At 45.0% G+C, this 25,974-nt stretch overlaps 1 pseudogene; it reads right to left on the bottom strand.

The window, feature by feature from the left end:
- The window catches only part of LOC119406718 (mitogen-activated protein kinase 14-like), a 76,177-nt pseudogene that overhangs the window by 20,108 nt on the left and 30,095 nt on the right, over positions 1 to 25,974 (bottom strand).

The following is a 25,974-nucleotide window of genomic DNA, read 5'->3' as shown; positions in this document are numbered from 1 at the left end:
TAAGCAAAACTGATTTTTTTAAACCTTCAGTTATTGACCCTAGAAAGCGAGGGGCGGACGTGTAACATAGCGTAGCCAGCTTCACAATCGGCCTCCCGACGCAACGGCAGTCAGCGACGGGCCCGCTACTGACAGCTGAGCATATTAAAACCGTATTGCGGCTGCTCCGACCAGGCGGCATACTTTTATTAATGAGGGGACATTTTAAAAAAAAGCTAAACATTCGAATTGGGGCCCTAATGCTCACGAGCTCGAAAGGACAGGGTCTTTTGGGGGTACTTACCGTAAGAGCGATTACAAGCCCAGATGTGCTGGAGGAAGAAAATTACAAAAAAGCTCTTCTGGCTGAAGATCTATGGATAAGTATATTTGAAGAAAAGTGTCAACGCGTTCCCACAGTTCACGTGCTCTTCCACGGATGCGAAGCACGGAAAATTCAATATTGTTCCATATATCTCTCGCTAGCTTTCCCAGATTTCATTCCGCGATGTCCAGAAACAGAAGAGACAGGCATTTTAGCGGCACGTGTGTAGTTATTACTGAACATTGCTTTAACTACGTGCCGTGCGACACCTGAAACGAGCTGTCAGCAGGGCTTCAGGAACAAACGACGTCCGCCGATGAATCGCTGAAATACTTTCTCGCGACCGATTGGCCAACGCCTGCTCTAGAGGAGGTGTTGGCGTCACCAGGCTCTGCGGAGGGCTCGTTTTGTCGTCGAGCCAACTTGCACAGCGGAAGCTGCGTCGGCACCGAGCATGGCGCTACGGCTTATTCGGGACACACGCGCAAGCGCTGTTTATTCAGCGGAAGAATTCTTAGTTCGTGGTTGTGCCTGGTGGCACCAACATTTAGACACATATGTTTTGACGCGTCAGCGGTGCATTGCCAGTGATCGACGCCCCCAAACACAAGTCTTTGGCACAGTTTGGCGAACTTTTGTAGCGTTAGCTACACTTGCCTAGCCGGAGCCGATTTCGCGTGGATCCTCATGAGCCATGCTGCGCATGCGCGAGGATCAGTGATGTCACACAGCTGGCTCACCGGAGCCGGCATCTCACGCGCTCTCTGCCACTGCCGCGCGCGGCTCGCCACTGCTGGTCTGCGCGTTCAAGAGGAGTGGCATCGTAGCCGCGGCAGACACACTGGCACCGGCGCGCGCGCAGCTATTCGCCTTCGCTGTGCAGTCGCCGTCCGACACTGCGCTGAAGCCGCTTGATAGTGCTTCTGACTGGCGTTTGCAGGTGGGTAACACAATGGAGAAGGAGAGCGCAAATGCTGCTCAACGGCGCAGAAGAGCCGAGAAGCTTATCTCATCGGATCCCGAAGTAGTTGCCTGGCAATTAGCGGTTCAGCGTACGAAGAATGAACAGAAGAAGGCTAACAATCCTAGACAATCTGGAAAGCTAAGTAACCCCCCCCCCCTTAATAATCAGCTGAACTAAAGAGAAACTTTGCTAACGCATAGGTTTATTATTACAGCAGAAAACCAACGTATATAACACTACGGGGGGGTTACAAGAAATTTCCACAAACTCGTTGAGCTAACGCTCAACCTAGGCCCAAGCAGGCGCCGTGTAACCCCCCCCCCTTATGTAATGCCCTGTTTAGGGTCCTTAAGGGTTAATAAATTATGATGATGATGATGATATCCTGGCATAGCCGAGCTAAGCCACTGCAAATTTTCATCTATATTACAGGATGGCGCAGTAAATCCAATTTGGCGCACTCTGGCGCACTTTGGCGCAGGAGTGGAATCGCTGCTCATGGCGCACCACGTGATTTGTTCAGCAACCGCAGATGCTTATTTCTGTCGGGCAATGTTGAATTGCTTGTAAAGGAATGCCATGTCACTCATCAGATCGCCACTAATACCATCCATGGAATTTAATTGAATATCAGGTGATATACTGTCAATGCAAGTCATTTCTAATCCCTCAAATTTGGACTGTGTTCCCACCTCTGTGATGTATGCATATATTACTTCTATGCAGACCACCAGAGGATTCTCCTCATACTCTATGGATGCGAGCCCCCCTGCATGCCAGACTGCCCTGACGTTGGCCAGTTTCCAAAGCAGCTAAATATGCAGAAGACCGTCACCAGGTTGCCCTCTTTTTTGCCACTATTGACCAGCCCTGGCAGGCTTGAAGTCTCCTGGTTCACTTTGTGGCCCTGGATTCCTTCAGCCACCTCTGCTCAAAGACTTCTTCCCAAGTAACACAGCGCTTCGCCTGTGAATTACATTATCGAGCACAATGGACGCGAGACAATGCATACAGACTGCAATGATCTTCTGCCCATGAGTCCCCAGGAGGGCTCCATTCCAGAGTGGCAGTCAGCGCAGTGAAGAAGATCGGAGCCACTCCAAAAGGCAGAGAGAAAGGAGGCAGCCCTGTTTGAACACTTGCATCTACTCTGCCACTGCCAGTTGACATGCCATGACAGCTTCTATGGTTTTTCTCAAGAACAACCTCAACCGGGAAAGTATTAGTTGAATGGAAAGTGCGACTCTATGATGCAGGTTCACTGCAGCCATACATTATGGAATAATGCTTTCTGAAGCACCAAGCGCTTGTGATGCAGCAATCGAACTTTAAGGTGCCTTCTCTCAAGCTCTGAAGTACGCTACAATCTATTCTGTTGCAGCCTCAGTTAAAAAAAAGTGCATCTGCATGATTAAACATTCTTGTTCATCGTTAAATGCAAATTTTGCTATGTTTTTGCTGTGTCGTGTTCTATGTACATGCGGGCACAAAGTTCCTGGTGCCGTGCTACTTATGCCCGAATGGTCTGCCCAGCGAATGATTGAGGTGGAGCACCACATAATAATACCTATTCTCAGCTGATGTAATTTTGTGTTGAGGGCTGTCTCTGGGATGCCGCATTAGCCCTGTGGTTCATGTGTAACGCTTACATTAGTGCACAGTACTAGACAAGACAGCCTGACTATGCCCACTGCAGCATAACAGCCTCTCCCATGTTCCTCTGTTTGCTGCAGCCCCATTATCCCTGCAAACTTCTTAATCTCATCTGCCCACCTCATTTTCAGACTGCCCTGGGCACGCTTGCTGGCTCCTGGAATCAAGTCTGTCACTCTTAATGGCAAGCTATATCTTAAGAAATGTTTCCTTCAGTTGAAGCTCTGTTTTATTCTAACAAACTTCCGCTATCTCAGCAACTTGAATTAACGAGGTAGCACTGTGTAGGAATGTATCAAAGTACCTTGATAAATAAATTGTGAGTATCAACCAGATGCAATCATTCTGTTAGTCTCTGGTATCAGCATCATAATTACTGACTGCTTCAGTGCCTTGTACCTGTCCTTAGCCGTGCCGTTAGCATGCACAAAGAGACAAGTACGTAGATATTTAAAGCACAGTAAGGCTGGCTAATCCATGGCATAGAGCAACACTCAACTACTGGTGAGATGTCATTAACAATATGATAGAGCTGCCCTTCTGGTAGCTCCCGTGGATAAAAAAAAAAAGAAAGATTTCATAGAACCAGAGGGAACCCGTCCCCACAGAAACTGCTTCAGAACAAACAGACTGATTTGGTGCTAAAGATGCATGCTCCCAGACAGTGTGTGCCCATAGGTCAAACCAAAGAGGCATGCTCGCATAAAGGATGCCATGCAAGGTGGAGTTTCACAAAGTGCCGCCAGTAGAAGAAGAGCCTTCAGGACCTTGCGAGGCAAGAGGCACGCACCTCTTTGCTAGAGATTTTGGCCAGAAGGTCTCCATCAGGGGTGCCACAGAGCTCCATGATCCTGTTCAGCTGGTTTAAGTCTAGCACACAGGTCAAGGGGCCAAAATGCATCCCATGGAACATCCCATCGCTGTAGTCCAAGGGGCAACTAATGACTTTTCCAAGGCAAAACAGTGTGTCACTGTTTTGTCTACATCACATGCAAGTGTGAGTATTACACTTGAATGTGAACTCTTGCAATTTCATTGCACAAGCCTTCAAAAACATTGCACTGGACATCACAAGAGCATGTACTGTTACAAAGCTGAATACCTTGCAGAAAATCTTAATCCGAGGACACAAAACTGCCCAACCTGAACATGCAGTATCGAGTTATTATAGCTACCAAGTAGAAAATTTGTTTTGGCACGCCACTTTAATCCCTTCAGCAGTGGTGTGTACCATTGTACACATCAACTTCGGAAGCGCATCACGCACTGTGTTTCTTCAAATGACTTGAAACGTAGTGTGCACATTTGTGCAGGCTTCCCGAGTGGACAACTAACGGCCATTTAACTTCATTGTGCTGTGAATTGCTGCAGAGGATCACTTTGCTAGAGACCAACACCAAGAGTATTATTTTTCTTTGCTCAAAGTGAATGCCACCAAAAAAACAAAGTGGGCATGCATTTTGGGCCTAATATTTGATTCTTTTTATCCAATAATTGAAGCTGACTGATTGCAGAATAATTAGATATTTAATTACATGCTAATTAACATTAACTACTAAACCACACAAAACAACACATTCCTTAATTTTCTTTCCTGGAATGTAATGTGAATTTGACGCATTTGCAGACAGTGGATCATAATTCGGGCTTGAAGGGGTTTAACATAGGCGCCAATATTTTTAAGCATGCTAATGTCAGAAAAGTATTACAGCAGTCGCAAAGGCACCAAGCTCTGTTCTGTGTGGATATACTAATGCTTGCCAAGCTGACTACGAATCAAAGGTCAGGGCCACACACAAGATTATAAAAGGCCATAATGCAGACACTCCCACAACAATGCCTTAAAAAGCACGTACAAATGCAGCACACCACAAAAGCACAGCTCGGCTGTTTTGCAGGTTAGTCAAGCACACCATGACCGAGCAAAGCAAGCCAGAAGAAAAGTACCTCCTCACTGGTCATTTTCATGAGCAAAGAATCATCAGGCGTTCCCGTAACACTCATGATGTGCATGAGCTGGTCAATGTCTGTCGCCCCCCAAGAAAAAGGGTCAAGGGCAAACCAGTGCTTGGCATCAAAGCACATCAAGCCACAGCTCCCCACACTTTGCGACACTATCAGGTGGTGCACCACAACTGCACTGGGTGCAAACTTCACAGCCTATTCTCCCTGCTACAGCTCAGCGCTGGCACACAATTAGAGCAATGAGAGACAAGGTAAAGACACATCCTCGAGGTATGGCAACTCACACTGAGACTGCTAATTTTCTCGAGGAACTCCTCAGATGGCGTGCCCAAGAGCCGAATGATCATGTTCAGAAGGTGGATGTCTGCAGGAGATCACTTGCTAAGGGCTCAACACAAGGCACATATATCACTGCATATGTATAACGTTAAGCGCAGTACTGAATTGACGAGGAGGGGACAGGGAGTGACACACACACTCCCTGTGTCACTCCCTGTCCCGTCCTCGTCAATTCAGTACTGCGCTTAATGTTATACATATGTCGTACCAACAAGGCCATAGATCCACCCTTGATAAATATCACTGCAGTTCTATCTTATCAGGCTGCAAAGAGAATCCGTGCTAACTTTTAGCACAAGAAAAAACACAAGTAAGAAAACAACCAAACAAAATGCCACTCTCAACGGGCACCATTTGTGCAGAAAAGGTGTGTGGAACCACACACCTTTTACAGAGAAACATATTAAATAATTCTTAAGAGTATAAAAACACAGACCAGTGCATCAACATATTTTATTTTGCAAAAGCACCAATGCCTTTAGCTGTAGTTTGTGTGAAAAATGTCATTTTGTTCAAAAGCCTTATTGAGCACCTCCATTTAAGTGCCAATTAAATTACGAAAAATTGTTCCAGAATTGCCATTTTTTTATGACGTGAAATGCTTCAGAACATGTTCAAGACAGAAAAATACTTGCGAAAACATTTTACGACAGATAAAATTGCTTTATTTTTCATATTTCGCACCGTCATGTAATGTCCAGGCCCGTAGCCAGGAATCTTTTTTTGGAGGGGAGGGGGCACTTGCTGAAGGCCTTGAAAAATTTCTATTTTCGTTATTTGTTTTCGGTAAACAACCCCCTCCATCAGAATTTCAGAGGTGTGTGGGAGGGGGGGGGCACCCAAACCCCTGGCCATCAAATACCCCATACCTGGGGAATTTGATGTGTATTCCGAAAGAAATTTCTGTAACTTCAGAAAGTAAGGGTTCCATTTGACTTCCACTGGACAAAATGTACTATTCCTCGATAGTTCAATACGAACTAGATGAGGCTACCATCCTTGTGGTAGCGTTCAAAGCATGGCACTCATTTCGCCGTTTAGCGTGCAGACTCTCATTCAATAAAAGTGCCAATCACAGAACCCGTGCTGCCATCTATGTTTTAAATAAAAAAAGATCATTTCACAAGCTGGGCTTGTCAAAAGCCTCTTGAAACATTGCTGAAGAACCATGACGAGCACAGCTAGTCATAAGCAAAAAAGTGACGATTTCTCATGACAAGCTCAGCTTGTCATAAGCAGTTAAAGCGTTAAGATGGGAACAAACAGCACTAGACACCAGACAGTGATAGAACGAGAGACAGGGTGTTGAACTAAGAGCCACTAGCTCATTGCTGTGAAATGCAACCGAGTCTGCTCATTCAGAAAGGCATTCCTCAGTGAGGGGAGGGGCGGTATGTGACAATGGGGATAAGAGGCCTCATTCAAGCACAGCCCTACGAGTTCTTAAACAGATTTTTAAAAAGTTTCTGGCAGGATTGGAGTCCAGTGCAAAAAACAAGCTCTCAGCGCTGTGCCACAGGGTGAACAAGGACGGCAAGATAAAAGAAAACTGTGAGAAATAAACACAGAACCTATGCTGTAGTACACAAGGTTCCCTTCACATTGGCCAAATTGGCCGATGCTTCAATGACTGCCTAAGCGAGAATGTGTACTTGCTTAAGGGGGGACACTGCTCTTAAAATTTTTTTCTCATTTCTTGATCGATTTTTATTATACTTGGTGAGTTTATGTATATTTGTGTGCTGATTTCAAATATGCAATTATTTTTCTAGAATAGCCAGTAGTTTTTAAAATACAAAATATTCCATGTGCCTTATGGGGAGGAATATTTTTTTTTTAACAGAGAGAGTTACAAAGTAAATCAGCATATCGCAATAACCTGTAATCAAAACTGAGTGCAATGCAGCAAAAATGAATGTTCCAAGCCCATTAGAACAAAAGTTACACTATGTTGAACATTCGCGAGTGCATCAATTTCAAGCTGGGACTTCTTTCGCGAATGTTCCACATACCGTAACTTTTGTTCGTAACGAATGTTCAACATACCGTAACTAGGCTTGTGCGAATAGTAAATTTTAGGTTCGAAGTGAATTCGAAGCGAATAGTGATTTTGGTCGAATAATTTCGAATCGAATTCGAATAGTATATATCACATATTATAAAGAAAAATGAGCATATTTATCATGACCCAACCAACCTGCACAATGTTTTTTTAAAATTATAACAAGGCATGTGCAAATGTAATTCTTCTTGGTTCAAAGGAAGTAGAAGCAACTTTAATAGTAGCAGGATTTGGCTTTCTGTAGAATGCAAATAATAACCTGTAAAATATGTTACATTTTAAAATTTACTATACTTGGAGCATATAAGCCGGTATAACAAGTTTTTAAACTTAAAAAATGATGAATCAATGTGAGGGCAATTCATTTAACCTGGAAGTGGGGCTTCGCGGCAGTACGAACTTTTCCTGAAAAGGTGTATTCACGGTACAGCACCCCTCCACTGCAGTGAAACCACCTTTACAGGAGGTTACAAACGGACAATGCGGATTTTTCTTGGAAAGGTGTATTCACGGTATAGTATCCCTTCACCGCAGTGAAACCACCTTTGCAGGGGGGGGAGGTTATAAGCGGACTAATGTACACCTATTCGTTCATTTCGAATACTTCGAAATTTTCAATAATTTAAATTCGAATCGAAGCAAATTTGAATACTGTATTATTCGTTCGAATATTTGAAGCGCTCGAATATTCGCACAAGCCTAACCGTAACCCCTGGTAGAGCCTAACACATTCGCAGGACGTCGATGAATGGGTAAGCAATGGGACAGCCTAGCGTGGCTCTCGAACACTGTGTCCTTCTTGACTCGCTCCTGCGGTTTCAGAACCACAAGGATACAATGACAACTTCATGTCAGAAATCGGGAAGTGTTTCAGCAATTTTGCTACGAAGAAGAAGCAAGCGGAGCAAGCACCTCTTCAAAGAGATGATGAAACTTCAGATGAAACATGCATAACCTACATGGAAAGCATAGTGAAGCTATGCAGTAAAGGTAATCCTCGTATGTTGTAGGAGGCCATTTCTTGAAGGAAATCACGGAGGACGCTTATAATTTCCTTATCGGTAAAGGGAGTCTAAGCACGGTCATTAACGTAATACATCACTGCCATGCTTCCGAGGCTTTCAAACTGCGCCACATTGCCCTGAAGTTCGGCCGGCAAACGTGGCAACTGTTGTCAGCATAAAGGATGATGCAACCCCACCAGTCGCATTGACCATAAGAGAGGAGCTAAGCTGCTGCACAGAACTGATAATGACTTCAGTGATGGTGAGTAGTCTTACCTCACCCCGTCCTCTGTCCATTGCTGCAACAAGCGTTGAAGAGTATTGACCGAGAAGGCCTTCAAGGACGCAACACAACTACCAACCAGTAACGAGCGTACCGCGGGGTATCCCAGTCGCACAGCCAGCGTACTCAGAGCCACAAACCTGCCCGGACTGCTAGAATGTAAGCCATGAGCTGCATTTGATGTAAACTGCTAGTTTCCTTGGATAGGCAATCCAGATTCTGTGCATTAAGTGGCCAAATACTTGGGTGTTTGTGCTTGGAATATTTTCCTGCCGAATAGGAGTTATCTGAGCAAGTTTGTGATTTTCGAATGATCGATGCATGATGTTATTTTGGGGACAGATATACTGCACATGGGGCATCTGGTGATTGTGATGCCTGTGTGCTTTCCATAAACAGTGGAAATCTAGGAATCGAGGCCAGCCATGAATCATTATTATAAGCAATGGTTGATCAATGACTGGCTCAACAAAATACATTTGCTGTTGCTGATGAGGTGATGCTGCTTCCATGGCAATTAGCATCTGTATCTGTCATCGCTTGTGTTTATACTGATGATTTATTTGACGCTGTGGTGCAACCACTCAGTGATATTTGTGGACAGAATATACTGGTGCCTAGTAACATTGTATCTGTGATCAATGGAACCGCATCATTGTGGGCACTAAACTGTTATGCCGCGCATTTGCATGCTCCCAAACACATGAGGATTCCCAGGCAGCATGGCATGCTGGGCCAGTATCGTGCGAACGTAGGTATATAATGGCCCGATGAAAGCCCAGTCAAACCACTACAAAATCAATATTAGCAGAGCCATCCTATGAGGACACCAACAATGGCCCATTGTTGCCAACTAATATTGGCATCGTCATCCTGTGAGGATGGCAACAATCGCACGTTCTTACCAATGAACACATGATATTGGCACTGCCCTCCTAACAGGAGAGCTACAATGGCCCATTGTTGTCAGTCAATATACGATATTGACACTGCCATAGAGTGAGGATATTGTCAACACATAACGACTGTCACGCCACTGTTAACATTGTCAAGTATACATGATATACATTGGCAAGTTAGGGTGGGCCAGTCTTGAATTTCTCACCACTAGTTATACGAAAGTCACACCCACAGGGCACTCACTAAAGTCGAACCTCTATATAACGAACCTCTATTTGACAAAATCCTCGCAAGCTATGCACCATTGAAAACTATGTATATTTTCTTGCGACCTAGCGAACTAAATTTGTACTGCATTCCCAATTTAACGAAGTCCTTGCACATCGCACGCATATGCTCGGAGCCCCTTGAGAGGCAGAAAAGAATGAAAACTTTAGGTTACATAAGCAGCGTTTTGCGTATGCCTTTTATTGCACAAATTTTGCTGGCAAGCTTAAATCCGAGGAGCTGAACATACTGCTGACCAACTGTCATGTACATATGAAACCTGCATGTGCTAGCCAGAGTGCTTCGGAAGCTGCGGAACGCGTCACGCCATGGTGTCACCAGCCTATTAGAGTGGGAAAGCATTAACCAGAAATAGCAGAGTCGGCGGTTTGATGTGGTACGCAGGTCAAGTTTTCCTGTTTGCGATTCGTGGAGCCCCTTGCATGAGTAACGTTTCGTGCCTTGATGTAAAGCTTAAAATTATCAACAAAGTAATGAGCAGTATAAAGAATGTGGATGTTGCTGAAAGATACGGGATTTCAACCCCAATGTTTATTAGCAAGCAGCAGATCGAGCAAGAGGAGTTCTTCGCTTGCACCTGAATTGAATAGAATTCCCCTGTATTAAGGTCAAATAAATATTCTAGCGTACATTAATCGGCATCATCCCTTCATTTAAAGAGCATCATACTGCATTGCTGAGCACAATATGACTGTGCTAGTGGCCTGATATCACGCATCAATGCACTCGTGCATGTCCGCTATCCGGCAAAAGGACAACCGGTGCTCTTCATAGCGCTATTATTGCACACTCTTATAGCCTGCTTGTGTGGCCTACAAAGTGCCATATGACAGAAGTGTTGTCATCGTTATTTGCATCGCTGAAACATACCAATGTCGACTTAATGAAACTTGTCGTTTAACGAAGTTTTCAGCTGCAAGTAGCACTTTGTCATATCGAGGTTCAACTCGAGCTTGGCTAGTTGTCTCTCATAGTGAGACAATTCAAGGCAGTCTGGTCACTGAAGCAACGACATCTGTTATCTGCGTCGGATCCCACGACACCCCGTGCTCAAGGACTTTCCAACATGTGCCTCAAAGCTTGTCTTGTGGCTAAGTTGAACAAGAACCTTACTGAGTCTCAGTCTGCATCACTACATCACCCACACTGTTGTTCGTAATATAACCAGTGTGCAAGCCATGGCCCATATTTTGGGCTGCCCATCTGGCACAGTCCGAGCTGCCTGTATTCCTGACCAGTAAGGGCTAAACATAAGTTTCAACAGACAGTGCAATAAAAACTGGGTGCACAGAGAAGTGCACTCTTTCTTTAATATTGCACTGTCCGTTGAAACATAAGTCATGCTCAGAGGTGCAACAGCCTCAATAGGATTTGGACCCATTTTTGGACTAGCACAACCCAAGTTTGGAACCTCCATTTAAGAGCCTCAATTCCCAAATTTGGAGCAGTATAAAAAAAGAAGCTTACTTTTAGAACAGAAAACAAAGATATACAAACGATTCAACATCACCTAACTTGTGCACAGTGCGCATGGGCTCTGCTATACTTCTACAAAAGTTAAAACCACCCCACAGGGCAAACAATGGTCAAGTCCACATTAGCATTTGCAGAGCCTGTAGAATCCTTTGACCAGTGTGGCGAATGCTAATGTAGACCTGGCTACCTCAAACTTCAGAACATTCATGAAGCAGAGGAGAGAGGGGGGTGGTAAAAAAAACTAGCGTATGTTTTTAGATTGTTTTTCAGGGCTACAAAAACGTCACAGACAGCTCTGAATGATTGAATTTTGTAGAGGTCAGCAATCACACTAGTACAGTGAAACTTTGACTGAACGAAATTCAAGGGACCTCAGGAAAAAGTTCGCTAAAATGAAAATTTGCTGAGCTGAAATAGCTATGTTGCAATATGTTATCAGGAGCTAAAGAAAACATCAGTTGTTGAAATGAAATTGGAACCCCTTTATTTGCAATGCTTCTTATTTGAATGTGAATTTCTGCTTATTTAGCATATTTTAAAAAATGTAGTAATCTTTTGCCGCACTTGTGCACTTAGGACTGCAGTTGTCATGAATTGAGTCACTGTGTCCAACCTTCATAAACCTTCTCCGGCACAACATTCTGCTGGGCAGTGACGACTTCGCTTTTTGCAAGTACATCAGTGTTTCTTTAGCTGAAATTCTTGCTGCTTCTTCTTCCTCCTTTGCTTCTTCCTGTGATTGGACGCTCGGTGCAATCTCTTCTGTAGACAGAGTGGCGCATGTCTCAACGCAAGAGTCACGGGTGAAATAGTCCCCAAAATGCAAAGTGCTGTCCCTACCCAGTCTTTCAGACAATTTCTGATCAATACGACGTGAGAAGCCAAGAATGGTTGCTTTCTGGGCTAGTTATTTCATTGCAACACATGTAACAGTCGTTGCGGGGCACGCCACCGCAACGACAGTGGTCACGAAAATGCCCTTCTTAATGCAGGTTTTCGTCCTGTTGTTCGCACCGTTGCTCCGCCTTGGCTTCCTGGGTAACCACCCGTTCTTGGACTATTGCCAAAGCGCGTCCGTCACGATTCAGTCGCTGGCCTGGAATGCCTCTTCCCAAGAAACCCCGAGGATGCCGTTCCCGTCGGCCGCTCGCTTCTGCGTCTGGCAACATCGGGCTACTACAAGTGAGGGGCGTCAACATCGCCTACAAATAGCGGCACCAGACTCGAGCGCCTTGGGGCACGCCACCGCAACGACAGTGGTCACGAAAATGCCCTTCTTAATGCAGGTCAGTTACCTTCCAAACGCGGCCTGCGTGCGTTCTGGAAATCGCTGTCTTCTTGCGGTGTCGTGCCCCACTTGTGTTATTGGTACATGTAGGTTACTGTGTGAAATGTTGTGGTCTCTTTGTAACAATGCTCAGGCGGTAAATATGCTCCTATTGATGTCGGGTGACGTTGAACTAAACCCAGGACCTGTTTCACCACCGTCAATGGAAACCATTGCAAATGCAATATCCCGCATAGAAGCATCTCAAACCTCGGTCCTGACAGAACTTTCACTAATACGAACATCCCAGTCTAGCATTGAGGCGCTCGTGACCACCCTTTCGACTCGTGTTGACACCCTAGAAAAAATTGTGCAGTCGACTCAGTCAAACGAAACAGGTCTAAAGGCAGACGTGAAGGACAGTTTTGCCAAACTTTCTGCTGAAATCAGGGTTCTTACAGATAAGTGTGATGATGCTGAAAATCGCCTACGTCGTTCTAACCTGCTTTTCTGTGGTATCCCAGACACAAAAGGCGAGTCTTGGATTCAGTCCCAGGCAAAAGTGATAAAATTTTGCTCTGAAAATCTCGGTATCTCCATACCGGAAGACGACTTGGAGCGTGCACATCGGCTTGGTCGATACCAGCAAAACAAAAGTAGACCTATCATAGTAAAATATGCAAGATTTAAAGATAAATCAAAAATTCTTGCAGTTGCGTCCAAGCTCAAGGGCACGACTTTTTCAATTCGCGAAGACTATTCAGCTAGAGTTCGACAGGCACGAAGGAAACTGTATGACCATGGCATGCTGAGCGGCAAACCCTTCAAGCTACGCTTTGACAAGTTACTACTTGAAAACAAGCAATTCTCGTACCATGCAGAATCTGATAGCGTTGTTGAATTGCAGTCGTAGCAGTCATTTCTACATCTCAGGCATGCGCGTCGCCCACTTCCCCCCAACCTTGCCTCGCCCCTATGAATGATCCCGTTTGTCAATGTATGGCAGTCTTAATCGCTAATGTGCGTAGCTACCTGCCTAAGAAAGACGCTGTTGAATCCCTTCTGAATGACAACAACACTGACGTTGCAATATTTACGGAATCTTGGCTTCAGCCGCACATTGCTGACCACGAGCTATTACAAGACGGCCAAGCGTACGCTGTTCACCGGCTTGACAGGGTGGGGCGGAGGGGGGGCGGAATATTGATTTTTGTTAAAGAAAGTGTTCCTTCTTATGTCATCAAAATGAACTGTCAACACGAAATTTTCTGTGTGAACATTTCCCTAGCTTCGAAAATGACTGTGATTATTGCTTGTTACCGCGCTCCTAATTGTGATGCCTCCTTCATTTATGAACTAAATACAGTTCTAGTACATCTTTACTCTCGTTTTCCTTTTGCTAATTTCATGCTCTGTGGTGACTTTAATTTTCCAGATATTAACTGGACAAATTTTGAGTCAGAAAACCGCCAGTCCAAAGATTTTCTTGAAATGACCCTGACGTTCAACTTTACTCAGATGGTTAATACACCAACCCGTGGGGCAAATATCTTAGACCTCGTACTTGTTTCCAACCCTGATATAGTTAAATCGCTATCATCCGTTGAAGGTCTAAGTGACCACAATTTAGTGCTATTTAACCTATGCATCCCACGTCCTGTACGACAGCGCTCAATAAAACACATCAGGGATTACAACAAAGCCAATTTCCCAAAAATTAACTCAGAATTAAGTGAGTTCCTTGATTACTTCCGTCGGTCTGCTTCACTTCGTTCAGTAGACGATAATTGGCTATTATTTAAGAATAAGTTAACATCGCTTGTAGAGTTACATGTACCCCTTGTACGCATTCGCGGTGACCTGGGAAAACCCTGGTTTTCGAACACATTAAAGAGGCTGTTAGAGAAAAAAAGCGTCTTTTCCGCGATGCGAAACGATCGGTAACTTCCTCAAAGTGGGAAAAGTACTTTACGAGTCTGCGTCAATATACTTCTGCTTTGAGACAATCCAAAAAGAAGTTCTTCCACCACGACTTACAGGCCATTATGCGTATCAACCCTAAGAAATTCTGGAAAATCCTCACACCTAGTAAAAGCTCCAATAACATTTCTTTGAGTTACCCTGATGGTTCCAATGTGCCAATTGATGAGCGATCAGATGTAATCAACTCGTACTTTTCATCTGTTTTCACTAATGAACCCACGCTAACGACTTTGATCCGCCCAACCTTCCTCTTTCCGATATGCCTCCTATAATCATTACTTCTCAAGGAATCTTGAAGCTCATTGAAAAAATGAAGATTTCTAGTGCCCCAGGACATGATGGTATTACAGCCAAAATACTAAAAGGCACAAAAGTGTTCTCTAGTTCTATATTAGAAATAATTTTCACGCAGTCAATCACTGACAGTTCACTTCCGACGGACTGGAAAATTAATAAAGTAGTACCTGTATACAAGTCTGGCAGCCGCTCGGATCCCTCCAACTATCGTCCCATTTCGCTTACAAGCATTGCCTGCAAACTCCTAGAACATATAATATACTCACAAATAGCATGTCATCTAGGTAATCATTCCTTCTTTTTCCCCAATCAGCATGGTTTTCGGCCTAACCTATCATGTGATACTCAGCTCTTTGAATTTGTTACTGAGCTTCACTTAAACTTAGACTCATGCTTTCAAACTGACGTCATTTATCTTGATTTTGCGAAAGCTTTTGACTGTGTCCCCCACCAGCGACTTCTGGCCAAGCTCTCATGCCTACAGCTGGACCCCCTAGCGTTGTCATGGATCCGATGCTTCCTGACCAATCGTCTCCAATACACGGTTGTCGGTAATCACTGTTCAGCCACTACTAACGTGATTTCTGGAGTACCACAGGGATCCGTCCTTGGTCCTCTGCTCTTTCTCATCTTCATAAACGACCTTCCTAATGGCATTTCATCTTCTATTCGACTTTTTGCAGATGACTGCGTTCTTTATCGTCGCATCGCACACCGAACTGACCATGAAATCATTCAAAGCGACTTACATCAAATCGAATCCTGGTGTTCCAATTCATTAATGAAACTCAATATTTCGAAATGTAAAGTTATGCAGATATCCCGTAAGCGCTCCAACAGTAATTACACGTACTCCTTAAACTCGATAGCTTTGTCCCTCGTCGAATCTTATCGTTATCTTGGTGTTACAATAAACAAAAAATTGACATGGTCCGATCACATCACCAAATTAGCAGCCGACACTACTAAGTCACTTGGTTACATCAGACGTTCCCTTTCCTTGTGTCCCTCATCCACGCGAAAACTGGCTTATGAAACATTTATACGAAGTAAGCTTGAATATGCCTCAGCTATTTGGAGCCCTCATCAAGCATACCTCATTAACACTTTAGAATCTATACAGCACCGTGCGGCCAGATTCATCTCTTCTAGGTACGGCCGTGACGAAAGCATCAGTGCCATAAAGTCATCATTGGGACTCGAGTCATTGTCGTTCCGTCGGAAGATTGCAAGGCTGTGCTTGTTCCATCGGCTTTACTATAACTTCCCACATCTTCACGGTAAACTCTTTATCCCGCCAACCCGTACATCTCGTCGCCTTTTTAACTCGTGCAGCGTCCAGCGTTTGCACGGTTCTACGTCTTCTTTTAATCAATCTTTTTTGCCAACAGCCATTGCAGAATGGAACATTTTGCCAGACTGTGTTGTCGTTGAGCGAAACCCTATTGTGTTTAAGCAGTTGCTCACTGATCATCTTACGCTGTAAAATTCATTTACACTGTTCTTTCTTTTCGCCTTTATATGCCTCGTTCAAATTGTAACCTTTCTTTTTTCTTTTTTTTTTTCTTTTGCTTCTAAATAAGTCTGCATTTCTCTGTGTTATGTTTCAGTATTGTGATCCGATACGTTTGTAACTCCTTATGTAACCTCCCCCCCCCCTTATGTAATACCCCGAGAGGGGCCTTTAAGGGAAAAATAAATGATGATGATGATGATGATGATTTTCACTTTGTCTCTGTTGTCACCCTTTCCAGTTTTGTGCGGTGTTACATGGGTTACGTGAGAGGCATTGGATCGTGTCACAAAATATGTTCGCAAAACTGAAATGCGCTCTGCGCTGATTTTGTTAAACTGAAACGCATTAGCATTGACTCCAATGGAGCTTCAATGGGGGATTTAAAAAAACCTCATACAACTGAATAGTTCGTTTAACTGACGCTCATTTAAGTGGTATTTTACTGTATTTGTAATTGCACAGTGAATGCACACGAAAATCTGCTGTGTCCCGTAATAGCAAGCACAAGTAGCCCTTTCCTAATCTTAGTATACCGTGACAAAAGTCACTTAAGTGTTCTGCATGCAATAAAACAAGGCCAGGAAACTTTAGAACTATTCTCCTTTCTTCTTTTCTTTCGTGGCTGTTTATTGGGAGACGTGGCCATGCCCGTACAATCGAGAGGATTTCTCAAATTTCTGAAGTCTCCGAGGCAAATAGGGAGGGTTGGTAGGCAGGCAAAAGGCCAATGTTTCCATCGAGTACACTGGCGGCGCATTGACAACATTTTTTTTGTGAAGCTTCCACTTTAATTTTCAAATTTCCAAGTGGAGCAACAGTAAAACCAACAGAAAAAAAAAATTTTTTGGGAGCCAAACAAAAGGCACGCCTATGCATTTTCTACCCTTTTCTGCAGGCCTGAATTGCAGTGGATGATGATGTCCACAATGCAGGTGGCCAACATGCCCTCTATTTCTTGTTAAAGTTAGCGCAACTGAGAAAATCTTGATGCTCGTTGGGCGTTCTGGGGCAGCGTGGCACAATATCAACAAATTTCACAGTTTTGGCGGAGCTTGACGCAAAAATAAGGAATTGTATCAAACTGGTGGTGCTGCTGCCCCTCTATACCAACAAACCCAACTGTTCACTGGGCTTAACACACAAACTACACCAGCTTGTGTGAGAACAGTGACAAAAGAACCATTCTGACAAAGCCATGACATCTGCTTCACATTTGCAACATGAAGCAACTTACTCACCACTTTTACCAAAAGCAAGCATCAAAGGATACGGTCATTGCCCGGAAACAGTGTCTTGCCCGTGATGAGCTCAGCCATGATGCAGCCCACTGACCAAATGTCCACTGCAAGTGCCCCACAGCTGACTCAGTACCACAGAATACTCACTTATGCACAAATGCAATGTTACAGCCATCTGGTACACCACAGTACGTTTTTCTGTACTTAAAGAAAATGAGTATGAATTAGAACAGGACGGAACTTGTGCAGACACAAGGGAGGCTTGTAGTTAGTGTGCAAATAATTCCACAAAACTCCTTTGACTAAGAGCTTGAAAATTTCTAACTTGGGAATTTTTCTACACGAAGCCACAAAAAACCATTTCATGTGGCACACATTCTGCACATGATACACAAATTCTAAGTGAGCTGTGTATACTTTATGCCAATTTTAGGGTAACCGAGGGATCACTACTTCAATTAGAGTTACCAGTGAATGCTTCTCTCACTAGGAATGTTTGCAGCTTGCTATGTTGCTCACTGGCCAAGGCCCATTGTCAATTAGTTGTATGGTCTCATGAGTCTTCACTTCAATGCACAGTCAGCTTCCTCATGTCGTAGCGTTTCCTATAGATACAATAGATGGAACTCTGGCACTAGTGTCTATGGGAGCTGCAATGCATGGCGCTTCAGCCAGCATGGAATGATGGGCAGTACACGGATTTGTCTAAACTTCGTTTTTTCGGCTCCGGTTGGCTCCGTGTCGCCTGCATCTGCTTTGTCGCAAGACGAAGTTCAGTAAAAGTCAGCAGTTCCACTTTAACCTTTAACCAGTTCCACTTTAACATTTTAACCTTTTAGGCTCACCAATTCAAATCCGGTCACGAAGTTCACAACGGTCCATTCTTTCATCTGAAAGGAACGCCGAAACACAGCAATAAAACAAAGCCACAAGTGCGTTCGAAGCTGTAAGCACAAAGATTAGGCAAATCCGTGTACTACCCATCATCACATGGTGGCTGAATGACCGCAGCGCCAGAGTTCCCTCTAGGTAATTGTAGGAAACTCTATGCCTCATGTATCTAACACCAGCTCATAACATGCAAATCAGCTTCTTTGCCTAGAAGACTACTGTCACGGAGAGGTTATCTTTTTTTTATCCTATTAGATGTGCAGTGGACATGCAGGACGACTTCTTACTTTTTGTCTCCCCAGTCTCATTTGTTGCCAACACCTGCTCTCTGCTTTAGCCTGCCGAGCAATTTTTCTCGGATATGACAGCTTGGTGGCAAACCCAGCTGTCCGGAGCCAGGCTACTTGCTACACCTACCTACTTCAGAGAAGCATGACTTCTTGAAGGTGTTTCTCATGTCAGACAGGGCGATCCTATTTTTTACCAGCTCACGTGGTTGGAACAGAGTACAAGAATCAAGTATTATCTGTTACTTGAGTACACTCCTTCGACACCTGCTTGCAGGTGGCTTTTGCCAAAGGGCAGAAAACACAGCCTAACGCTGCCCTGTTTTCTGCATAAAATAAGCTGGCAGCCTGTGCCAGCAAGTCATCGAGAGAACAAAAGATGTACCAGAAGCGCAGGCAGAAGTTTTTTTTAATGTCGTCAAGGTGTTGTATACAAGGTTCCACTTCCTTACAGACGTATTTCGTCAGTCAAACGGGAGGTGCGCTAATGACCGCATGCGCGAGCTTCAAACAAGGTTCGAAACAAGCTACAGATAGTTGCCTCTTCGTTGACAACAATTACAGTTGCCATCCATCTTTTAAAGATACCACTTTCCTGTCAAAATACCATGACGAACATGCGCGTCTCACTTCAGAAGCTTATAACATCCACAATAGCGGTGAGGCAAGTGTAAGCCTCCCCTTGATTTCCCTCCTTCCGAAGGAGATAGCATTCATGTCCCATTGATCGCCTTACTGCCATCTGTGCAGGCTGAGTCTTCAATTTTCTGTGTTTCATTGCGATAGTGCTGAAGTATATTTATGCTGACTGAAGGAATAAATACACATTTGGTTGTTAGCGCCGTAGTCTCGTGTCCTTTCTTGTCCCGTCTTTTTAGTGCTGTTTTTCACTCGTAATCCTGTGCTTATTTTTCAGATAGGCTAGTGTCGAGAATGCTTGCTAAGGAATAATACACATTGGTTGTTAGCGCCGTAGTCTCGTGTCCTTTTCTTGTCCCGTCTTTTTAGTGCTGTTTTTCACTCGTAATCCTGTGCTTATTTTCAGATAGGCTAGTGTCGAGAATGCTTGCTCCCAAGCATATGTTGTTGCAAATGGCAGCAGCATATCCGCTGCCTTATTAAATCGCACCTCGGTTTCGCCATCTAAGAGACTTGGCGAATGCGGAACCAGGAAAAATTTATCAGTGGCTCGCGAAACCACAAGGAGGGGCCTGCGCAACTCACTTGGGGAAACCATGGGCTAGGGCATTCTGCAGTGTGATTGACATGCAACATTCTGTTGTGAAAAATGAAATGTCTTGGATGTCCGACAGCTCATCACAAGAACACATGACTAACAGTGCATGGTCACGTGGCCGATGTGCACTACACGCATAACAACGCACATAGAGGCTTGAAATATTGCTGGCCTAGTTCACAGTCGCTTGGGAGGGCACCCACCCTGTGGAAATTGGCGGCATGGGACCGCCAGACCTAAAATAAAATCATCCTCTTTTTTTTTTCCCTTTGAGGTTAAAGGGGTACTGACACAAAAATTTTCATCTGGCATATTTTTCTGCTGGAGGCCTCTTAGTCGTAGCATGGCACATCACTTGCTGCTATGCACGACAGATGATTCATCACAGCCTGTTCATTACCGACCAGTCTCAGTTTCGGTTCGGGAGAGCTCCGAGAATGTTACACATACCTTTCACAAAGCTATGCCCCAACTCATTATACTCTGCTAAAGCATACTCTTGGATGGGTGCAGACAAGTAGAGTCACAGCAAAATGGTGTAAACAGTGCCGTTGAATCACTGGTGACAAAAATAATTCGTGATGATAATGATTAATAATAAATTACTAGGATGTGCAAACATCTTCCACTGCATAGAATGTTTCGCTGTTATTTGTGAACTTTGTAACTTGGTACTGCTTGGAGCAAACTTGGCCCTCACATAAACAAGGTAGCACCACGTTCATTTACAGCATCATTTGCATCATGCTCATCTGCACTCTTGTACGGCACATCAAAAGTCATGAATGAGCAAGAGTTCTGCAAGAGTATCTGTTCGTATTATTTGTATTTATTCCTTTATTCCATATTGTGTTACACAGACATTCTGTGAGACCATTGAAGTGTAAATAGAAGACAAATACTTTATTCTGTATACATTTTTTGCTTATGTATTTTGCTGTATGTTGCCCATGTACGGGTGGCAGGAGCTCTGTAAAGTTGCGATGAAGCAGCGTTTTCTCCTGCCATCTTTTTCCGTTTTATCATGTAAATGAAGGACGAAAATAAGAACATGATTGATTGATTGAAAAAGATGGCTGATCCCTCCTTCATAGGAATCAGTATAACACGAAAGTGAAACGTGTCATCACGGAAGTAGTTGATTGTTACGATTGTTTATAGTGCATTGGCACCTGAGAGCTTGTATAATGTTTATTGTTGTTTGGCAGATGTAGCACCGCTTGATGTTGACGCACACACGTTGACATCTAGTGGCACATCTCCATCCCGACGACTAACGCCCATGATCACGATTTAACCCTTGCGGTAGTTAAAGTTGTTAACATATACCTGGAAAACCCACATGGTGAATCCCACGCAACGATGGCATCAACAAGCACATAGTAAACCCTGATACTCGATATGCAGTCCTTCAAAGCATCGCGAAATGCAAAGAGAAATGCAACAAGCATCGTGTCTTCCCTCTAGCCTGGCCATTAATTCTCACAGGGCCAGCAGGGAACACGGTGCGACAGCCAGGCGAGCGTCGGAGATCTATTTTTCGGTATGAATGGATGCTACGAGCAAGGCTTGGGCTAAAGCCGCCACCTCGCGGTGTGTTAAAACATTAATGAAGTTACACTTCTACTGGATACGTGACAAATGGGACGGTCGCAGCAACGGCGCATCGCTGGAGCTAATTGCGGAGGCAACAAGGTTTTTTTTTTATTTACGAGCCTGGTGGCACACGTCACCGCCCCGTTATAAAGGGGATGCTCATGGCATCCGTCCATCCATCCAACAGCACTCTGAGAGGAAAGTGTGAAAGATAACAGGCACGTTCATGTAGCCTCCGTTACGTGTTTGGCGGTAGCTCAGTGGGCTAAACGCCCGCCAGCCATCGTTGCGGACCGAGAGGTCGTGGGTTGGACTCCTGTCAACGGAACTTTTTCTAGTGGTTTTTTTTTTCGTTGTCATCTGATGGCATTCCTTTTGCTGACGTACTTCCGTGATAGAAATACATCATGAAAGTCTTGGTGGAACCCGGCATACAACACTGTCATGTTAAATGTAGCAATGAATATGGCCAGTGAAAAAGCAGAAAGGGATAAGCACATTTTGTTTGTGCTCACTGGCATTTCTTCATGCTCCAAGTTATCTTGTGCTTTAAAGATGTGAAACACACACCTGTCTGGTTGTAGTGCATCCAGTTGAGCATGATCTCTGGTGCTCGATACCAGCGCGTAGCCACATACCCAGTCATCTCCACCTCGGCATGGCGTGCCAGGCCAAAGTCTAAGATCTGCATTGCAGGAAGCAAACATATTCATGGTGGAATTCCTGCACCAGGCCTCTATGTACATGTTGCACAGCAGGAAATAACGCAGCTTCACTGAGAAAAACATTGTTTTAGAGCACACCAGGTTTCCTACCAAGCAGTGCTGCCCAGGTGATGCTTCTTACTGCAACATGACAGGTGAATATACCACTTGAAGGAAGAGAGAAGCGAGGCTACGCCCGTTACACTGCGCCGGCTGTTATCTCACTTCATCCTCCTCTCTATATGCTACTAGCCGAGCGTCTTCCTTGCACTTGGCCACGCTGCAAAATACATGGGAGCTGCCTAAATTGTACTCTGGGAGTCCAAAAGTACGGCTTTTGGGCTGGTTGGTTCGACGCATTTGAAGGGTGTTGTGCAACACAAAGAACCCTTCAAATGTCTGTGGAGGGCAACCCTGGCTGTTGCGTGCTAGATGGTCTCGCCACGCCGGGTTAAAGGGTGTTGTGCCACCATTTGGTTGGCTTGCACGTTCTTTGGCTGTAAGCGTTTCCTATAGCTCCAGGAGCATGATGCACACACCAAGATTCATGTATTCTCGCTAAATATTTTAATATCGCCTTTTGATGTGGACAACTTTCGGTTTCGGTTTCTGGGCGCCGAGGTTGGGCAGTGACGTAGAAGTGTAGGAGGCTTGGTCCACGTGACCACACAAGGCTGTGACGCACTAACCAGCAAGCGATCGAAACTCGGCGAGTGATGTAGCAACGATGCTTTGCCGGTACTATAGTGAACTAGAATATATTCTAGTTCACTACAGCCGGTACGTACGTTGCGGAGGTGGGCGGAGGTCCGGAGGTCACTCACGTTACTACAGCAGATTTGGTGTGACGTCACTACAACTTTCGTTGCCTTTCCTATACATCTAGGTCAGAGTTGGTGCGCTAGCGATGGGTTTCGATCGGGAGATGGGCATTTAGGTACACTTTGGAAGAGAATTAAAATATATTCTAATGTTTGCTGTGTCCGACCCTTCGTGTGGAGTGTCCTTGCATACAGAGGAAACCCCAACAGGCTTGTTAAGCCTCGAATTTGTGGCACCACCCCTTTAACAACTGCACAAGTTCAGCTAGTCCAGTACATGCCACATGAGGCACGTTTCCAGAAGCACCCTGTGATTCCACACACATACTTTAATTCACAGTCCTCGTTCACTGCAATATTGCTTGGTTTCAGATCCTGCAAAATGAAGAAAAAAATGATTCATTAAGTCCTGAGATAACGCTGTGCTAAAACGTTGAGTACACCACCAAGCTGCCTAATGCAAGACTACCTGAGACACCGATATGAAAGGCAACAACAGATTTTCACCCAGTAATTATCCTGCAGTGACTTATAAAAAGTTACAAGGACAGGTCACCTCAGCAATAATGACACGGAGCAGTAGCAGAATCACTGCTTTAAAACAGATTTATACAAGGCCTTCTTAACGAAACAAAAGAACAAAATATGAATAAATGACGAAAGCATCAAACTCAGAAGACAAGACTCTTCCGATAAACACTGTTTATTTCACATATTTCTGAACAGAAGCTGTATTTTTTGAGGATTGCGAGCACGTGAGGTAGCGCATCGACGGCTGGGACGTTAAGCATGCTGAAAGCGGAAGCAGCAGAGGCAGTCATTCCAGAGTGCTTTCAACGTCAGCAGACAAAGTACTCCTAGGTTTCAGCAGCAGAAAATGTGGATGAAACTCGCCCTCTAGTTCCCACTCTCTGTAGTTGCTGGCACGGACGATTGCATACTTCTCGCTGTGCAGTGTTGCTTGGACCACACGTGCAGGAGCCCCGAAAAGAATGATTGGGCTTTTATTGATTCGTTGAAACTTGTTCTTGAAAACAATGACAAGCCGGAAAGGAAAAGTGGGAGGGGCACAGAAGGCTCAGCTTTGTGGGGGGTGCCACATGACGGGAGGGCTGCTTTGTCTACAAGGCAAGCTGCACCCTGGTCCACCCACATGCTTCCTCTCTCTTTTGGACAACATCTTCTTGGTGGGACAGCTGTCTTCGAAAGTCTTAACATCCACTGTACAGCCGTCAGCCCGTTTAACACGAACGCTCCGCAGCGTGGCCTGAAACAGTTTGACACTTTAGGTTCTGTTGCCGAGATGTTACCAATATATGCCGACATGCTATCCAAGCATACAGGGGTATTGTCTCGGCAACAGCACCCAGCACTTCGTGGCTGGCATCAGTCAAACCAGTCCAGGCCATGCTGCGGAGCATTCGTGTTAAGCCTGCCGACAGCTGTACACAATAGTTGTAAAGGAGAGGAAGAAAACTAGCCGTTGTTCCGTGCACGAATACAACCAATGAGCGAAGCTCCTCAGAAATGGGATGCAAACGACTATGCGCTTGATCTCGCTGCTGGCTTTCATGAAGGCAGTAGGGTGGGGCAACGTTTTTAGAACCAGTACAGTTTCGCAGCTCCGCTTGCGAGCCGTCACACGCAACTGACACGTGAACTTACAGCCCTGCTGTTCCATTTTGTTTCACTTGCTGTGAAACAAAATGGAACAGCAGGGCTGTAAATCGGATACGGCAGCGCACCGTTGCTCTCAATGGCGCGTTGCCGAAGCTAATCGCGGAGGCAACGCACATGCCGCAGCGAGCTGAGACGCGCGAGGAGTAGCCGCTTGCAAAGCGTTGAGCGTTTCTCCATGCTCACTTTCTCCGTACTCCACGTGTGATTTGCAAATGCGTGAGGCATGATGCAAGATGGAACTGCAGCGCCGCTAGTTCTTGCATCAGCCGTCGCATCCACTTCGGAGAGCAAGTGTCTATAAGGAGCTGCGAAACTGACCTGGTTCTAGAAATGCTGGGGTGGGGAGCGGTGATGTGGCAGGGAGCTTCGACAGCAACGGCGGGGTGCAGGCATAAGGAGCTTCACTCTTAAAAAAAAGCCTTGCAGCACTGACCACTTCCAGTGATGTATTTGCAAGATTACTTATGGCATTAATTATAGCAAGCGCTGAAAGCATGGTGTTCCAACATACACTGAACAAGTATATACAGTAGAATCTCGATGATACGAATCCCGCGGGTCACGAAAAATATTCGTATTAGCCGAAATTCGTATCACCGAAACACATGTAAAACTAGCTATATTAACATCAGAGGCAAACTCATTTTTAGGAACACATAAAAAAACATTTATTTCTTGCAGAAAAAATCTCTAATGTCTTTCTGCTTCTTTTTTTCGCGAAGTCACTCAGCAGACTTCTTTGAAATCCGTAAAAACGCGTGCACGTGTCGTCGCTGATTTCATCAGCGGCCATAGCACGCCTCAGGACGTCGAGCGCGTGCAGCGTTTCAGCCGCCGGTGGTGGTCCTTCACCATCGCCCTCGTCTATGTTGTCGCCATCATCGCTGGAATCGGCAACCTCGCATGTGGCCTCCTCACAATATCCTCCACCGTGCGCGCACCACAAGTGGCGAGGTTGTCATCCGCCGTGCAGAAGTCTTCAGCTGTACACCCAGCATCAAGCAGTTCCCAACCCTCAATTGGCTCTTCCTGCTCTGAGGGCACCTCTTCGGAACTCCTGAAGAAGCCGCATTTCGCAAAGCAGTTTGCTATGGTAGTCGGCGTTACTCGATCCCAAGCCATAGCGATAAAATGGATGGCGTCCAGGAGGCTTATTCGCAGGTCGCCTTCGTGTTTTCTGTCAATATTGGCAAGTAGGCGGCGCACAAGAAGGCCCTTG

The sequence above is a fragment of the Rhipicephalus sanguineus genome, chromosome 10, assembly GCF_013339695.2.
Source record: "Rhipicephalus sanguineus isolate Rsan-2018 chromosome 10, BIME_Rsan_1.4, whole genome shotgun sequence".
In the NCBI taxonomy this organism is placed as follows: domain Eukaryota; kingdom Metazoa; phylum Arthropoda; class Arachnida; order Ixodida; family Ixodidae; genus Rhipicephalus; species Rhipicephalus sanguineus.
Note: the sequence above shows the minus strand (reverse complement) of the source record. Positions and strands in the feature narration are given on the sequence as shown.